This window comes from Strigops habroptila, chromosome 4, assembly GCF_004027225.2.
Source record: "Strigops habroptila isolate Jane chromosome 4, bStrHab1.2.pri, whole genome shotgun sequence".
Taxonomy (NCBI): Eukaryota; Metazoa; Chordata; class Aves; order Psittaciformes; family Psittacidae; genus Strigops; species Strigops habroptila.
In genome coordinates, this window is record NC_046358.1 from 53,761,804 (window position 1) to 53,781,159 (window position 19,356).

Below are 19,356 nucleotides of genomic sequence, written 5' to 3' on the forward strand. Positions count from 1 at the left end.
TTGCACCTGGTAAATGTAGCACAAGTTCAATGTAGTTCAAGTCAAAGTCCAGTGAGAGAACTCACTGAAGATGTGTCTTAAATCCTTTCCATGGTCTGTGTGGCACAGCTTCAGACTTTGAGCAGTGTTGTACAATGACTCAAATCCTCCCACATTATTTGAGTGTTCCCAATGCTACATAATTCTTGATGCTTTGTCTAGCAAGGGAAATACAGTCACGGAATTTAGTTTTATTTTTCATTCCAAAAAGACCATTGATTTGCTCAGAGGAGGTCAGCAGTTGTAGATAAAATATAAAAATATATAGGTAATATATAAGCAAATTGGAGATAAAATGAATATGTATATGTAAATATAGATGATTTGAATCGCAGATCAGTGCAATTCTGTTCTGTTGTGTAACTGAATTTCAGTTTAGTCCAATCCAGAGCTCATGAAGCTCATTAGAGACACTTAACTGCATGCGAAATTACGGTTTGAATAACATTTTATACTTTTCATACTGTCCTTTTTGGTCGTATGACTGAGCTGGAAGAACCCTCTTTTAAACAAAGTAAGCCAGTTCTTCAGTAAAATTACATTAAATGTTGATCTGAATATGGAAGAGCAGGGAACCTGACACATTATGTATTCCAAAGATAAAGGGAGTCAAAGACTACTAACAGTGTTGTTAATTTTAATACAATTTGTCAAGAAAAATTACCTGAGCGTGGTAGGCTAGCAGTTTCTGGTATGGGTGTTGTTCTTCGTAATGCAATCATTACATAATGACAATATTATATAATGAACAAAGCCATTGTTATTTTGTGTTAAAGTTGTATCCAGGGAGCCCTTGTGAGATTGTATTACAGCAGCACCCTGAGACCCTGTTAGAGTTACAAGTCCCTGTACACATAAAGTAAGAGAAGAAAGAGCTGTCATTTCAAATGGAGAAACTACAGTTGCGGCACAGAGAGAGAGAGAGAAGAGAAATAAATTGGCAAATATTATGATGCAGAACAATGTCAGACCTGCCATATTGGGCAGTGGGGTTTTGTGGGTTGATTTCCATGGTTGTGTAACAAATGTGAGTCTTTGCAGAGTGACGTTGGATGCCATTTCCAAGCCATACTGCTTTGCTAGGTGTAGAAAGTGAGTTTCCAAGTGCAGTTTGTATTTGCTATAAAATTTGCTCTGTATCTGAGATATCCTTCTAACAGTACTACATGGAAGGCTTTCTGGTATTTGGAACACCAGTCACACCTCTTGGTGCTTGTAATGCTGTAACTTTGCATTTTGGGCTTCGTTTGCCTTGTACTGCCTTCAGTGTGTGGATCATGAATGTAAATGCTACACAATGATATCCATTTTGAAAGCTTTCTCTATTTTCTTTAATTCAATCAGATTGATTAGGAATGACCCAGCCTTACTTGAAGTTCAGAAGTGGTTTTGTGTCATAGCTGCATCATGTGAGTGGCAGTGGGCTGGTGCAGAAACTGCTGGGAAATCTGAGTCCCTTGATGTGGGAGCAGGGAGCTAGCAGCTCTTATCAGCCCATCCCAGGCCACTGAGGAGGCTTTTGCTATCTCTAACCCATGAGTTATAACGGGAGTTCCTCCTTTCCCTTCAGCCTTCCAAGCAGTGTGGTGTATGTCTTGTGGTTCTTATCTGCTTGAAAGTATGTGTACAGAGCTTATCAGATCTGGACTGCTAGCCCCTTCCTTTTATATGAAAGAATAAATACACGTTTAGGTATTTCTTTCATCTGCACAGCAAATTAGGCATTTTTGGTGTTTTCAAATGTAATTTTAGTGGCAGGTGTAACAGTACATTGAAATTAGTTTTTGGACATGTGCAGCACTTTTTTCATCAAAATCCTTTAGTCTTAACCTGATGCAATGCTGTGAAGCGAAACAGCCTAAAGACCTTAGTTTTGTATTCTGTACTCAGGTCCTGTAGTGACTGGATGCTTTATAGATATGTAGGCACACAGCAGAGAAATCTTCACAAACTGCCTGTTAAAAACATAATGCAATTTTGCAAATGCATGGACCTTTACAGAAGAGATCATAAGGAGCTGTTATAGTCAGTTATATAATATAATGCTGCCAGGTAATGTGCCCTTAAAGAGTGATATCTCTTTGGGAGGGACAGGGAACAACTGTCTTGTGAACCACCTATGGGGTCTGGCGAAAGTGGTGATGTTTACGGCATTCTTTTTTCAAGAAGTAGTTTACAGAAACACCATCTATTGTATGTCTACGTTGACATGCTTTTTGTCGGCAGATGTGAGGTTGTTCTAAACTGGAAGTCATGTAGTTTACGTAAGTGCTAACCATAGCTAAACTGAATTAGAGTGGGTTTGTGGCCAGTCATCTCCGAGCGTGGGCAGAGTGAGCTCATATCTCCCTGCAAAACTCTGTGGAGATGTATCCTATTTTAGGTATTTTTTTGAGCCTTTTTTCTGTAATAATGACATCACTGCTTCTGGTATGTAGAATTGTAAAGCATCAGTGTTACAGAAGGAAGAAATAGTAGCTCCTTTTTGTGAATGAGGAACTAAGAAGCACAAGGAAACTCTTCTACTGATGGTTGAGCAGAAAATTTATAGCAAAGGCAGTGTCAGAGGACAGAGCTTTGGAGACCAATTTTAACATTGTGTGTACTGTGTTGTTATGACTTCACTGTGATGCAACATGTGTTTTAAAATGACCACTTGCACAACAGGTGGTATGCTCTGATTCTTCCTTTGATAAATCATTTGGCTGCAATCTCTGTTGCAGAAATCCAAGTGAGAATCATTGCAGAGGGGCTATTCTAAAATGAAAAGTATTAGGGAAACAATATTGTAGTTGGTTTGGTTGGTTTTTGTGGTGATGTTTTGTTTTTTTTCCCCCCCTTTGCTTGGTTTTTATTTCTGCTAATTCGTGGAACCAAGGAGAGTAATGTTTAAGAAACAAGCCAGCAAAGGCAGTAAAATACAATCCCCATCCATTGAAGAGTAGTGACACAAAGGGAAGATAACAAGAAATTCCTTGTCTCTTTTGTAGAAAGTTTCATCTATAGTGGTCAATTGCTCTGTTTACTTTCCTCTTTCAAAATGATCATGTATGAAGTGTTTTCCATGTGTAAAATATTCTTCATTAAATCATCTTGAAATTGTGCCTTTTACCTGAATTGAGTAAAATTTTTAGAAATCCAACTCAAAGTATCTCATCATGATCAGACTACTGCCACCTCCTTTTTGCGGTTGTGTCTGGGGGGTCATTAATGTTGTTTTAATTGTGAAATTTTGCACATTTCAGGGTGTGAAATTGCTACGCGATTCAGGCCCTAAATGTATAGCTTAATTCCTATATTATTCCTTTTTCTCATTCCACATAATGCTAGAATTCTGAAAATAGTTTTTTAACAGTTGTTGAATGGTACATATTTTGGTCCCAGCAGCCCACAATGATAGGCCACATTCTCAAATGATATAACATGCTGCCATGCTTTTTACTAAATAACTGCTTCCATTTTTTACTTGCAGGCTTCTTCATGCTCACTGTGCACAGAAAATGCAGACTACCTGTAGAGGCTCTATCTTAGAAGAATCAGAATATTTTAATTAAAGATTTTATAAAATGAGTAATATTTTCTGCTTTGCAAAAGTGGTGAAATCTTGTTCTGAAAATATTATCTCTTGGAATTATTAGAGGTAATGGTGCTTGGGCAAAAAGGGCTATTTTATAAGTGACATTTGGCTATTTATGGAATTTTCTTTGGTTTATAACATTTAAGGCATACAAGATCACACAGTCATTTAGTGATGTACATAATCTGTTTTATGTCCAGCATTCTCTTGGTGTCAATATGTGTTTGCAAGTCAAGCAAAAGCTTAGCTTTTTGAAAAGTGAGTTATTTTGAAAACTTCTGGTTCTGAAATTGTTGGCTGACTACATTATTCTTAGTCAAGTCAATGAGAGATGTTTAACTTTACTAACAATTCTTTTAAGCCAGGCCTGTGACTTTTTTGGTGTTTGCAGAAATGATCTTGGTCTTATTTCGTGTTACTCAATGTTAGGACAACTTTGCCTGTTTGAAAAGAAAAGCCCAAACAAACAGTCAAACCCATGAAAACTGCTATGATGTTTGCTTTTAAGCAAACATTTTCATTTAAGATGTAACCTTTTTATGGTTTAATAAAATGGAATTTTTGGGGCAAACAAGGAGATAGTCAACCTTTGCTATTTTCATTGAAAGTGGGTTGCCTGAACTCTTAGGTCCTTTTGTAAATCCCTGTCTTTACAGTTTCTTGTTTTCATGGCAGCTTGTGTTGTTTAGGTTTTTAATTCTGCTTTCCAAGACGTCGTAGTCCATTCTAGTCATTCGTAGCTATTTCTGGTCTATTAGATTGTTTTCAGCATTATACTTATACTCCGGTTGTGTTGGTAGACTACTGCTATTACTGAACACTTACTTGATTGCACAAGTTTATTGGATTTACGAAGGCAGTGTGGTTGAAGTCAGTTTTGTATGAGGTGCTAAATGCAACAGTCTAGCTCAGATGAGTCCATTTAGAATGGACTGGACTGTTTGAGGTTGGGGTTTTTGTTTTTTCCACCTTGACCATCTTCAGAATGGATAAAGCCTGCAGCTGATTCCCCATTCTGAAGTGTTATCTGAGCAACAAGCCTTCATTTACCCGGGATCTCTGGGTGCGGTTAGCCCTGTTCTGCCCTCTCCCTCACTTGCGCTGTTGCGGTAACCATCAAGGCTTCACATGCACATTATTCTGCAGGATTTTTTACCAAACTGAACTTTTTTCCTAGATAAATTAACAGAATGCTAGAGCTAAATTTGAAATTTTGTATATTTAACCTTTCCCCCTAATTGCTTGCCCAGAATAAAGGTTTGGTCCTTTGTTCCTAAATTCTCTGCATGGTGGTGTGCATTAAAGTGTATTTATACTCTTTCAGATTAATGAACTGTGACCTTATGAACCACTGTCCTTGTTTAATTGGTGGCTCCAAAGCACACTAATGGCATAAATCAGCTGATAATGAGATTCAGACTTGCTTTTAAAACATATAATAACACTGCATTGATATAGCAAATGAGATTTGTTGACTCTCTGTTGGTATTACAAGAAAGAAGATACAATTAAATGTGTACTTTCAGGATGGGGGAGGGCTTGGTTGGAATGAATAATATGCACTTCAGTGTGGGTGTATGAAATAAGGAGGATATTCTGCATCAAGATAAGTTTGGTATTCTCTCCTTGTCTCTAGGCACTGTGCAGTACTGGCTGGTGCACTTTAGGATACAGAAATGTTGTGGGAAGGTGTTTCTTAAAGATTACTGGAGGCTAACAAAAATGATGATTTCATCTTAAATATAGTTACATGTTTTTAAACTGAGCTTACACCCACTGTTTTATGAACTGCAAATTAATCAGCTCCCAGAGAACAAAAAGGTTTTGACCTAAACTAGTTGCTCAGGCTCCATTACTATTTTCAGTTTAATGTTACCCATATCCATCTTCACATTTTGGAAAGAAAACAAGGACTCTGCAACAAAGTTTCTTTGTTTTCATAAGAACTAAAAATGTGCTGTATGTAGACCAAACAATAAAAATAAACTACTGAACTACCTTCTAAAGCATGGGGGTTCTGGAGAGAGGAAACCATGGATATTTAGAGGCATAAAGTGAGTCATTGTGCTAGTTGAAGAATTTTATAAGGCAAGCTCTGTGGGTTTGAGTTGCATCTGTTACCTTTCCAACTAGAACTGAGGGGTATGAAGGAAAAAGAATGTTGTATTTAATCATGCCTTATAGTGAACACATTGTACTTAGGCTAAGCTGCTGACCAGGATCTAGACCGTAGAAGAACAAAATAGTTAGTCTCTTTCTGTATGAATTTTGCCTTAGATGGGTTCCAGTTAAACGCACCTAAACCATATTTTACACCAGTTTAGCTGCAAAATGCTGTTAACAAAATACTTTTAAAAAGTGATGAATGTTCTATAACACTTGAAAACAAAATACCAGGCAAAACCCCCAATCAGCAAAAAAACCCCTCACAGCTATTTTCCTTGTTAAAAGATAACCATGCTTGCATTTATGACAGTTCTTAGAAGCCATGACGGACTGGGTTGCTATGGTGTGAGATGCAGAACAACAAAATAATTGTTTCACTTGGTATTGGCTTCCTGGAAACAAATTCTGTGTAAATCACTTGGCTGAAAGAGTGACAACAGTCTTGTGTTCTGCTTTATTTAGTTCATAGTTAAAAATCCTAACCATTCTATAATAATAAAAAAGTAACATTTATCAGTTCTGGGCTTTCCTTTGTTTCAACTTGTTTTCCTTTTACATTTTCAGGTCAGTTTCATGAATTCAAAAGCAACTTACAAGTGATTTCTGGGAGCTGGGGCTGATTTTCTTGTGTATTTGTAAGTATTTATAGGTTGATTTTCCTGTTATGTTCATCTTTCTAATACTCTTTAACATGAAGAGTGGAAGGTATTTTAAAATGTCACTGTCATATCATGGTTTTAAAATGTTCTTTTATTAAGAAATGTACCTAACTACTTATAAACAACTTATAGGTTTTTTTGCTACCAACTTATGCTTCAGTTATTTGGAGGGACTTTTAAAGCAAATGCTACATGTGTTTATTGAGGAACCACTGGGACCACCAGTATCTGCTGAACTGGGAATGTATTTTTATGTATGCTGGAGAAAGCTGACCTTTATGGTTGCAGCAAAAGGGCTAAGACTGTAGTCATTTAGGCCCTAGCCCAAGAGTATATTTCAGCATCTGGCCATGTTCAAATAAAGCAAATGGGACTAAGCCTATGCATAAATGCTTTGAGAAAGAGAAAGCCAGAGAGGATCTGGAAGATAGTTATTAACACAACAAATAAAAAGCTTTCAGAATTGCTGTTTTGGGTAGTCATCTGCTTTAGTCAAGTATAATAAGGAAAATCTAATGGGACTTAGACTTGGCGTGATATAAATTATTGCTATACCTCTTGTATGATGTAGTATAAATGAAACCAATCTATGCAGCTTGTTGTCTTAAGTCACAAATATAGCTGATGAATAAATATTTATTCAATCATTTGTGGAAAAAGATGTTCACAACACTACATTCGTGAGGGAGAAATATGGCTGGTTCTCCTCTCAATATGGAAATGTGCTCAACTTGTACTAACCCGTTCTCTTTACAAATGTTCATTTTCTTATATGGTTTTGCTATTATATTTGCAGTTTCCTTCATTTACAGGTCAGCATATTTTTAATAAGCATTGTCAGTCAAATTTAAAGAAAATATTATCAAATAAAATAAACAATTTTTAAAAAGTATTACCTCTGAAAAATAGTTCTGAGAAGGCAATGTAAAGTGATTACAGAATTGAGAGTGAGAAATTTATTGTAACTTTTCCTGGCTTTGACACTGTGTGTTTCTTTTCAAGCAAGCAGGCTTTCTTTGCCTTATTTCTCTCATCTGTAAATGGAAATAGTAATATATCAATCAATACAAACAGTACCTCTTTGTACCTCAATATGGAGTATACTTTCTAATCAAAGCAATGGAATAAATACAATGGTAGATTCATGGTGAACTTGTTTGTGCATATCAGGCTAATTGGGTGAGGACCTGTATATATTGTTTAATTATTGTTAAATGTTCGTGTAGTATTATGAACATATAAAAGGCTTTAGTAATTGTATTGTGGACTCCTGATCTGAGTCCTGCTTTTCTTGGATGACAATGACAAAAAGCTGTGGTAAAACAAAATTGATGTAAAAAGTAGTTTGAAAACAATGATTGTTTTTAGGTCAATCAAGTAAGTACTTAACCTTTAATGAGAAGTGTGGACTGTTGTTATCACATGACTGTACACTGACTTTTGCAGAAAAAGTTAGTACAGTTGAGACACCTTACAGTATTGTGACCATGAGAGCTGGGAGGTGGTTCAGCAGCCCTATCAATGAAGACAAGAAACTGACTATACAAAATGACTGTATAAAATGAACCACAGTCTAGTCTTTTGTAGGTATTCTCTGCAACTCAGAATTTAGTCACATTGACATGAATATTTGGAGAAGCTAACACTATGGTTGACTGTTCTTGTTCTCCGATTAAAGGAATTATTTTAGTATTTAGCACTACGTATCTAGGAACATATGCAAACCTTAAGTTCACATCAGCTGAGAATAAAATGTAGGATGTACAACTGATTGATTCAGCCCCATGTTTCCTCATACATACCAAAACCAGGATTGAAGTATACATTCTACAGTAATACAGGTTTAGATATTAAATCACCTTCTATTGTACCTCTCCAAACTTGCAAATATTTTATAGGTAGCATACATTAGTTCAACAGATACAGACTCTTACTGTTCGATAACAGTAATATGAACAGTGCCATAAATTTCCACTGTGCTTTGTAGACTAATAGGACGGGTTGTTACCTCAAGTATCTTTCAATTTAAGGGCTTGATTTCTGTAGATACTTATTCATGTGAGGTGACTATGGAAGCTGATGAAATCAGGATCAGGACTTGAGGCTGAACAAATAGGCCCTAAGCAAATGAGACCATGTAAATGGGAGCCTCAGGGGATTGGTGTGAACAACAAAACCTTTGCATATGTAAGGAGTTTTGAGAAGATTCAATTCTAAGCAGCATTTAAAAAATGTTAATGAGAAATGTATACCTTTTTCATGTTATGCTATATTTGGGCATGTTTTTATAGTGCGTTTGTTTGATCTATGCTCCAAAGAGAAGGAATGTAGATTAGCGCTAGGAAGATTGATCTTCGAAACTGTGCATTTTTTTTATATGGGAATACAGCAGGATCAGCTAAATACTGCTATAGGTCTATACTGAAGCTATTTCAACCAGGGGCTATAATAACTTTTTCCTCAAATTTTTTAAAGTTTTGTCATAGATGCATTCTGCTGTAACATGTAATTACTTGGATCATCCAGTTCAGACAACTTTGGGGTTTTTTTGTCATATTTGTCTGGTTTTGTTCAGGAGAAAACAGGATTGATGATTCATACAAAAGTAAATTTAATGGAAAATGTGACATTTGTGCTTTTGTGTTATGCCCACAGTGTAATTGTCCTAACTAAAGGTTACTTTTTTCAAGAATGTGGTCTTAACATGGTTTAATTTATTTAATTGTTCTTCTCAAGTAGGTTTGTCCAGTAGTAAACTGCAACAGTTATTTAAAGTTACAGGTGGCAAAATAAATGTCCTCTAGTAACATAGCATTTAAAACAAATTTTGCTTTTACATCAGCAATTAGAAATACCTTTTTACTAGCAGCTCGGTTTCTGTGTAAACATTTTGTTGTGACTTGACTACAAAGTGAAAACACCGACAGAGTCCCTCCCCAACCCAAATGAATGGTGTTAAAGCCCATGAAACTTCAGTGTCTTGTGAGAGCGGCTCTTCTGTGGAAATCAAACTGCTTTATAAACAAACAGTAGCATCTTTTTTTACGAAGCTTTAAAAACAAAAATAGAAACGCTGAGGGACACTCACATGCACACACGTTACGGCGCAAGAAAACCGAGATTGTGAGTAAGTAAACTTTATCTTTTCAAACACTTATTCCAGTAAGCACATCATCAGGGAGCATGCTTTGCTTCAAACTCAATACTTGATGTTTTTTTCCTCAATCTTATTTTTAAGGCAATTTTTATACTTTTTTGTTTTAATTTGGAATGGTTCTATTTAAAACTTAGAGTGTGTTTATTTACACCAGAGAGCATCTGATTGGTGCTTTGTATTTGTACCAGCTTATTTAAAGGGAGAAAAACTATTAAATTATTATTTACATGGTAAAGTCAAAGAAAGTGCAGCTTATTCGGAGCAAGTGAAGACATATGAGGCTTTGGCGCTATTTACCTTTGTGGGTTTAACTGACAACATTTAATGTTCTATTGAATTACAGTTAATCTGTTTGGGAAAATACAGTGTCTACTTTCTAGAAAAGCTATATACTGAACTCAATTCTTAAAAAGTTGATCTCTATTTTTCTTTTCATAAGATATAATTGTTCATCAGCATTTTGGTCAAGGAGGTGTTTACCAGCTTATCAGTTACCTCTTTGTAGAAAGAGCTGTTTCTTTCAAAATTCCTATTAAGAAAGCAAAGTGATGCCTTACCGGAAGCTCTGTTTGCTGCTACATCCACACTTTTTTGGCATGTGTGTGCTGGAGGCATCAGATGTCTTTATTCTTGTCCCTCAGCAATTTGAAGCTCTATTTTCCTGGGATTATTTTATAAACGATGAACATAAAATCTGTTCTAGTGGAACACTATCTTACTGTTTTTATGCAATGCTTGCATGACAGAAGCACACAAATTTTCTAAGAAAAAAATGAAGTTCCAGTGAAAAATGTGGTATAAATAAATGCAAAAGTAAGGCACCTGCCTTGAAGAGTTTTCTTGTCTGAGAAAGGTTCTGTAAACACACATATTTTAGATGTACTTGGGAGAGTCAGATGAGTAAAAATAAAATGGAATGGGGAAGGGGCATTTCTTTGCTCTTGGCTAATACCTGGTGCACAGATACCCAAGCACATTTGCTGGTGTAGGTCTAATAGAAGCATAGCTGCGTTCGTCCAGTGGTTTGTAGTTGTAATTGAAGAGAGGAAGGTGTGGAAAAAACACTGAAGGAGAGAGAAAGGTGGCTGGGACATTCACCTTTTGAGAACAGGACAGAAGTTAAATCAAACCTTCAAAAAGTTCTGTTTGGTTTTTAGTATCTGAAGTTTTCTCTCCCATTCTGTGCTTCTAGCTGGGATGTCTCATGGACTGCCCTGGGTGAATTGTTCACAAAGCTGTGTGGTTGTGGGAGGTCACCTAGAGACTTCTAGTTCTAATAGAAGGAGTGTCTGTTGCAGGATGCTGGCACAGAAACATCTGAGTTCCCATTTACCTTCTGCCTGCAGTAAACATTGTTTTGACTGCTTCTCTGTTGACTGTACAGACAGTTTCTTGGTAGTAAGTAAATAAATTAATAGATATACAGAATGCTCGTATTGTGGAAACAATATGCATTGTATTAATTTTAGCCACTTTTTCTTTTAGGCAAATAGTGCACTTAAACTACTTCTAGGAGATTTTTATGCTTAACGTTACACAGAATTCTTCAGTTCTTTATGAAGAATGAAATGTATGCCACAAGAGAAAACATACAAAATAACAGTTTTGATTCATAGAAACCCAAAGGGTTTCATACTATTAGACTTTTTAGCATTTACTAAAATGAGGACACCACTGAGTGTGAGAGCACTATCCAACTAGGTTCTGACACCCTGCACAAAGCTAGAGGCCATGTATGTGGTGTTTGCTTACTTTTTGATGAGGTTCATTCAGTGAAGCTGCTGCTAGAAATGCTTTTTCAGAGGATTGTCATGCTCTGGATATAAGTGAGACTTCGTTGCTCTACTGCTGCTCCATGTGTGTGCTGGATGAGATCTGTGTAATGCACTAGATCCATCTGCTGTCTAAAAAATTCTTTGCAAAAGTACTAAGCAAGAAAATGTAAATGCTCAGCCAAACAATTCTATATGCTGTTGAAGTTGTATACAACGCTTGGGAGAGAGGAATCTTAGCAAATATTTGTGCTAAGAAGCTGAATGAAGGACATGGAAGCAAAGTATCTGTGCAAGTCCGTACCTGGACAGAATTCTATAGGTTTGCTGCAAGTGATTGGCATTTGCAGAACCAAAATATTTTTAGAAGAAACGGTTGTTCATCACAAAATGAAACCCTTGGGTCACTTAATAACTACAATGCAGGATCTTAGAAAAGCTGTGAAGAGAATTTTCTGTAAGCCACACTGTGAGCAGTAAATTATAGTACAGTATTTCTCATTGTACGGAAATTACACAAAGGATTTCTTATTCTGTAGTATGGATGAACACCAAGAATTGATGTCAGCATTAACTTTTCAAATCATATTACTTAAAAGGGTGAGGGTTATAAAATGTCCACAGACAGCTTCATTTTCTCTCTGTCTTCCTAATGCACATATACCAATGGCTGTTTGATTCATTTATTGACATAAACCAGAATTGCTTAGAACTAGCCACCTATTCATCATAATCACAGTTACCAGAGAGTGTGGGGTAAGAGGTTAACTGCTTGCTAGATGTATCAAGATCTTTGGTATATACCAAAGCCTGACTTAATAGAAATCTGATAATGGTCTATTGAAGGTAAAATGTAAGTGTTAATAGCTAAAGAAAAAAGTTGATAAAGACTGTACTGTAAAACACCCACATTTCCAAAGTTAATTAAAAAGAGCTGATCAAAGTGAAGCTTCCATTAAAAATGTTACTTTAAGATATTAAAGATAAGATAGAGCGTAAAGGTCAATTTTAAAAATCAGTGAGTTTTTTTTTTAAATGTATTTTCCATAATTTTTTTTTTTTCCTCTTGGTGGTACTTTCATTAATAATTAAAATATAAATAATTTGAAAATGTTTATTTTAAGTTTTAGGAGTTTATGTTCATGCACAGTGATGATGAATTGATATTTTGGGGTATCTACATTAACAAGACATGGAGCAAAATCAATTTGAACTAACTGGGAGCAGCTTTTGTTCTTAATACATGCATGTGATAGATTCAGTACTGTGCATCATAAAATATTCAAAGACTTCACTTAATTGTATAAATACCATATTATCTTTATGAGTTTATTAGAGATTACTGTATAATCCTGGCTCTGAAACAGTCTGAAAGATGCTCCCTGCAGGAGCCAAAATGCCCCAGGGACTAATTAATCCAATTCTCTGATGCTAAAACAAAGCAGGTTACATGAGTTTTTGAAGTTTCATCTCTCACTTCTGCCTTCTTTCACTTCTTTCTGAGTGAAAGAGTTCACAAAATGTGAGACTTGATTGAAAGTTCTTATTTTCAGTATAAAAAGTAGAGTTTGATGTAGAAAGGGAGATGAACTCCATCTGGAAACTGGCAGGAATGAGGGTCTGACTGAGACACATGGTCCTGCAGAAGATCTAAAGTAACGTAGGGCACCAGAATGAAGATGGATGACTAGCTAGCAAACTGGCTGTGTGTATGGAATTCCTACTGGTTTAGTGTCTGTTTTCTACTCAAATGCTTTAGTATTCAATACATAATGGTTTTCTTTTAAAGACTTGCTGAAGTGATCAGAGTAAAGCCCAGGAACCTGAAGCCAAGCTTAGCATGATGAAAGTGAAGTAAAAATTTAATTCCCCAATACCTCATAACTAGCTACTTAAAACTTGAGAGGTGCTTCCACAGCAGGCACAAGGGATTAGAGATATGGTTACTTCAGAGTGTGTGAGAACGCCCCTTGATTCTATTTCAGCAGAAGCCTGATGGACATCAAATTACGCTCACTATTAGCCAATCCATCAGTGGAAAGTAGACAGCCCTTTGCATTTCAGAGACAAGTAAAAGTGTTCCAGAATGTACTTGGTTTATTAAACAATTCTGTGAAGTTCACTGAACTAACTTTTATTTTTCCTGTATTTCTGAGATACTTTTTAGACTTGATCAACCTATCTTAGTAGAACACACACTATCTATTTATTTAAAGATATGATATTTTATCTTTTCTTTTTGTCTTTAGTATTTATTTGTATTATTAACTTTTAATTTCATTGTTCCTTTTTACCAAGTGATTTTATAAAATCTATTGGTGAAATTAAATAGCTGAGATTTTTCTTTCGAAGATGCAATGTTCTGTTTTTTTCAACAATAGGTTTTATGTAATTTTGCTGCTTCTTAACCCAGTATTTTTAAAGTATGGTTAGAAAGTCTTAATTTTATGGAACACTTCCTTCTCCAAATCATGATGCAGATTTTAATATAAATTTTTGAAAAGCCATTTCCCCCACAACTGTATTGAATCTCCTCTCCCCCCTCTCCCTCCCCTATCCACTGAAGAAGTTATTAGAACTCTCTTATCCTATCTTGCTTGGACAAATTTTTATCATTCCTAGGTTATTTGCCTTTTAAAATTGGTTATATATTAAGGTAGCATCCCACCCTAGCAAACAGTCCTTATACTTACTTACTGTGTTTATTAAAGCCTGACAGTATATCTATGCTTGTAAGAAGTGTGAATGGGTTTGAAAGGAATCTTTGGCCCAAAGGTTTGTTTGGTATGAATTGAGGTGCATTCACTTGCCTCTGAAATATCAGGTGCTGGTTGCTGCCCACTCCAAGATTTTTCTGACCCAGTATGGAAACCTAATATATTCTTAATCTCCAGGTCTTGAAATATGATAAAGGAACAGACAAGCTGCATTTCTGATCCTTCACAGCCCCATTCCTAGACAATCCCTGCTAGGAAGTGACTATTACTACCATGTCTGTGTATAACTTTTCTGTAAGTTAATTGTTTTTTAATCTTTTATTCTTAATGATGATTTTTATGGACATCACTGCAACTTTTAGAGAATGATGAGGAGAAAATAACCATGCACATTCTATTATCTTTTTGCCAAATTCTTCAAAACAACTGAAAGATCTTACTCCAGATTCCTAGATTTGTACGTTAGGTAACATATGCATTCTCTTCACTGGCTGATTTACTTGAATAACTATATAATTATTGAAACAAAAAATAATAATTTTTCTTGTCCTGTTTTATTTTTTAAGCTGAATTTATACATTCTTATTGCCACAGTTTACATTAGAGATTTGATTCGGATTGTGCAATATTCAGCAGCAAGCTATAACAATAATGAATGTTCTCTCTTCCGTCCCGTTAAAAGCATTTAGGTGGAGTTGATGCCTTCAAAGAGTGGTGTTTTGGTTTTTTTTAAGGCTACATAGATTCTTGTACTTTAGCCCAGAAACACGCTAGCCTTTCTTCCTCCCTACTGACTCTCTTTTTAACTCTGGTGGTTTGTTTCTGTGCGTGAATAAACTCCTTTGAAACAGCCTCCCACTTGAGATGGCTGTTGTTTATGGGTTTTTCCTCACCCACCCACCTGCCATTAACTATTTGGTTACCACTTGAAATACTTCATCATCTTCATCATTGAGATTCAAATTCACTGTCCTGTGGCCATTGTTGCTTAGCAGAACACCCATGCTTGCTTTCTACACAAACACACACAAATTAATAACTGAGTGGAACTCCTCCTCCTCTGTGCTCCAGAAGGAGCTGCTCCAAAAAGAAGCCATTTATAGTAGCAATAAGCCGCTTCTCCAAACCATGTACAGATGTGTTATTCAACCAGTTAATATTGGGGTAGTTAAAATCACCCATTATTATTTTTCTGGCAGATTTTGCCACTTCATTAATATCTTTCAACATACTGAGTTGCTTGGCTGTTCCTTCTTTTACATGGCTTATATCATATCATGCCATCACAGCATATTCTGTAGTTTCGAGTTAATTGCCCAATTAACAGTGGTATTCATGAAGTGCTAGGAAAATTCCACAACTAATGATTTGGACAATTTCAAAATAGGTTGGTATTTCATAGTTTAAAATGTCAAACATGCCAATAGCTGCAAGCTTAGGACCGTGCAGGCTTAGAACCCAATAGCTCAAAAATTCCATATGACAAAAATCATAATCCAGCCCTCAGAAAAAGGTTTCCCCAATATTTCCATGTAGGAAAGTTCTGCACTACCCTAATTTCTCCTTAGACTGGCAAGGTTGTGGCATGCAATAGCTCAGCTTCTCTGTATTTTGTGGAAATGTGGAATAAACTCCTTCTGGCATCGGTGAATGCACACTCACCCCCAACCTGGCCCCGGCTGTTGTTTACGGCAGCATTGGAGAAACTATTGTAATAATGGTTGTGTATGTGCTAGCAAGACTCAGAAAAAGAGAGATGCGAGCGATTGGAAGGTTGTAGGATTTGCTAGAGGACTTTGTACTTTTCTTTCCCCTTGCCTGGATTAGGTAGGGATATTAACAATGCGTAGTTAGCTTTGATGGGCCATTGTTCCCAGATGCAACTGAGAGTTGCCAATAGACTCTGTAGGCAATGATCTGATATTTTGTTTTGTCTCACCAGCTGCCATGCAGAAATGCCAGGGAGACACTGCTGACCCTTTTTGCATTTTCTCTCTACCTTCTGTGCCATTTATGAGTTATAGGACTGAGGTGAGGCAATGGACTTAGTTTGCAGAGTCTGGGGATGGGCTAGGGCTGTAAAATAATTTCATTATTATCACCCAAGAAAGAAATTATTCATTTTCAGCCTCGAAATTCAGGGTCAGAAACATGGATATGGTAAAGGAGTCAGTCCACCTCCCAAAAGCTAAAGGATCACAGACTCAACAAGTTAGAAATTTCTGACATTTCTAACACTTTAGAAATGACCCTTAAACACTTGGAATTTCCCTACTTACCCAGTGTATTGAGACTGTATTGATGATCTAATGCAAACTGCTCAGAGGTATATACATACCTGATTAAGGCCTTAATTCAGCAATGTGCATTAAGTACTTCAAAGTACTTCCTTGCAATTGGCAGGACTTTGCAGGAGTTAAAATCCTGTGTATACTGAGATCTTTGCTGGGATAGTACTGGTTATGTTAGTATGGCTGCTGGATAGCTGGTTTTTAAAATTAATTTATTGAAATACAGTGTTGTTTACATCTTTCTTTTAGTCCCTCTTGGGAGTATGGCAGATTCTTTAGGACATTATAATTTACATTTTATAATAAAAATATAGTGAATTGTCTTACCTTGTTCCTCTTGGCAGCTCGGCAAACAATCATTAACATTTTTCATCAGTATTCTCTTTAGAGTTTTCTAAACTGAACAGTATAGTGGTAACAGCTCATTTTTAGATGCTGTTACAGTTCTTTCACATCTTTATAGTACTGTAGTAAAGCTGAATTTACTAGCTACCTTGAAAACAGAGTGAGGCAGCATTAGAATCTACATTAAAGTGATTCAAGACTTTAGAGAAAAGCCTTCTTAACTTGAGCTCAGATACAGTACGTGTTTTGGGGGCAGTTTTCTGAGGATTGCTGATAAACTTGAATGCTCCCAACAACAGCTGCTTTTTGAAACATTGCACTGTCCAGCCCAATGAAATTTAAGAGAATTTGCTGTGCCTTGTAAGCGCATGTGATCAACATTAGCATTCAGGGGAGCTGCACCTGCAATTGGAAGCGAGGCTATATCCTAGAGATTAATTTTGTGGTTTGAATTGGTAAAGATGGGAGGGATCAACTTGCATGCACTTGTTTCTCCTTGAAAGTTAGTGCAAATCTGCAGCCTCTCAGGTAAGTACCGTGCTCTGATGTATTTTTCCTAAACATTCTTCTTGGTGGTCATTCAGATTCTTCCCAGTTTGGGTGTATAGAGAAGATATTTGTTTTCATAAGTGTTCATGAGTTATGAAAATGCAAACCCTTTCAGGTCATGCAGTTTGCATCCAGTCAGGTTGACTTCCAATAAGTGTAATGGTTACTGTTCCTGGCTTTATGGTTCTGAGCAGGTCACTTCATCTTGGTTTTCTTTCTTAATCTTTGACTATTTTACCTCTTTAAGCTATAGTCTTATAATATATGGCAAAGCCTAGTGCCCAAAAGGAGGATTAGTGGGGCTCTCTAGAAATGGCTGTAATACTGATTACAATTATTAATACAGTAGTAGTAGTAGCAGCAACTGCTACTACCTGTAGTACAGTTCAGTGTAATTTTAATTTAAATTACAATTCAGTGCAATTTTAAACTACTGAGATACTAATAACTTTAAAGCTTCCCACAACCACTAGAAAATGTCTTACTGCTTTTAAGCAGGGTTCTGCATGTTCTAATTTATACAGGAGCTATACATGTTTCTTACCTTGTTACTATTTTTCAATAATTTTGCACCAAAAGCTTATTTTTCAGATTAAGCTTCAGTTGAGAAATAACCACTTGGCCAATCACAATTTTAGAGAATTTTGCTATCGTAAAATTAAGTGAATACCTAAAGGAAATCCTCCTATTTTATATTACTTAAACAAATTCTACAAAACCATCAGGGATGTAAAAAGTGATTGATCATTTGATATTAATTTATTAGCAACGTTATCATTAATGACAGTAGTGACATACACAGTATTGCAAACTGGACAGAATGGAAGAGGATTGTTTTTTAACAAATATAATCAGTATTTAAAAGTTAACTCTAAATATAAATGATTTTGAAATAGAATGGTGAACTAAAATATATATAAATAGTATGTCTATATCCAAGACGCAGAAATATTGTGTTTTATCCAGTTGCAAGATAAAACTTTTTTTTTTTTAATGAGGGAAATGGTATTTATAATAAATACATTAAACTTTGTCTTTATAGTTTAAATATTCTTTGCTGATAATACTGAAGAATGCTCAATCATTTTGGGAATTAGTATTTAACCTTGAGTTTAGGAGTTCTCAAATAGTCAGCTAAAGCCATTAAAACAGGTATTTCCCTCTCCAGTGCTGCATATCAAAAGTCACTGAAATATGTCATAAATACATAATTATGTCCAGGGAAGGTTTAAGTGGTATTACTAAAAGGAACAGTGGTAGCCTTTAGCTCTTTGACACATCTAAGTAATCCGGTTTTCATTGCAAACTTACCTTCCAATTTCTCTGCCAAATTTGACCAGCCTAAATATCTCTTTGATAGTGTTGAAAAAGTCTGTTTGCAAAACCACTGAGCCTGTAGAAAATGCTGAAAGTCTTGAATTCTGTTGTCCCAAAATGGTCTTTCTTTCTTCAAAGATGTAGGATCACAATTTTCAGTATTTCTGTGAGTGGAAGAAGTTACTTGGCATTGGGGAAAGCAGTATATTTTTGAGATTGTGGGGTTTTTTTAAGAAAGAAAATACCTCTTTCACCAGAACAATCTTGTGGAATAGCCTCTTATGCAGTGTTTAAAGCCAGTACATTTAAAATAATTGTTCTAAAAACAGGAAAAAAAATTACAAGAAAAGGATGATTCCTTATTGCAACTGTTTACTGGACAATTTCTCTAATTTGCTGTCAAGTTTCTAAAAAATCCCAAAGAGTTTACAAACTTTAAAGACTAAAGGTGATCTGAGACACATCCTATTCTTGGTTAAAGGTTCTGCTATATCTCTGCTAGGACAAAAAAGTGAAGTGCCTCTCCACCAGCTGCAGAGAAAGAAGGTGATTTGAATGTTAATGAAGGATGGAAGTTTCATAGTAACAGAAAAACAGAGGCTCTATAGATAAGAGAGTATTTTCCCAGGACGTCTTGGTCTGCAGTTGTTGTAACTAGAGGAAGTAATATTACTAAGGAAGTATTTAAATGTCTTTAACAGATATTAGATGATGAAGTGGAGTAGTCATTATGTTCCTATCCAAGTTCCAATGCATGAGAGGTCTAT

The 19,356-nt window shown here is 35.9% G+C and overlaps 1 protein-coding gene across 8 annotated transcripts in view; it reads left to right on the forward strand.

The window, feature by feature from the left end:
- Nucleotides 1–19,356, forward strand: part of SOX6 (SRY-box transcription factor 6) — a 379,634-nt gene that overhangs the window by 49,073 nt on the left and 311,205 nt on the right. For 4 of the 8 annotated variants that reach the window (XM_030481391.1, XM_030481383.1, XM_030481389.1 and 1 more), the window contains 2 exons: nt 6,347–6,417; nt 16,030–16,118. The gene's annotated coding sequence lies outside the window, so the exon portion shown is untranslated. Of the gene's footprint in view, nt 1–4,505; nt 4,518–6,346; nt 6,418–16,029; nt 16,119–19,356 lie in introns of those variants that run through there. The other 4 variants (XM_030481392.1, XM_030481385.1, XM_030481396.1 and 1 more) reach the window with 2 other exon arrangements.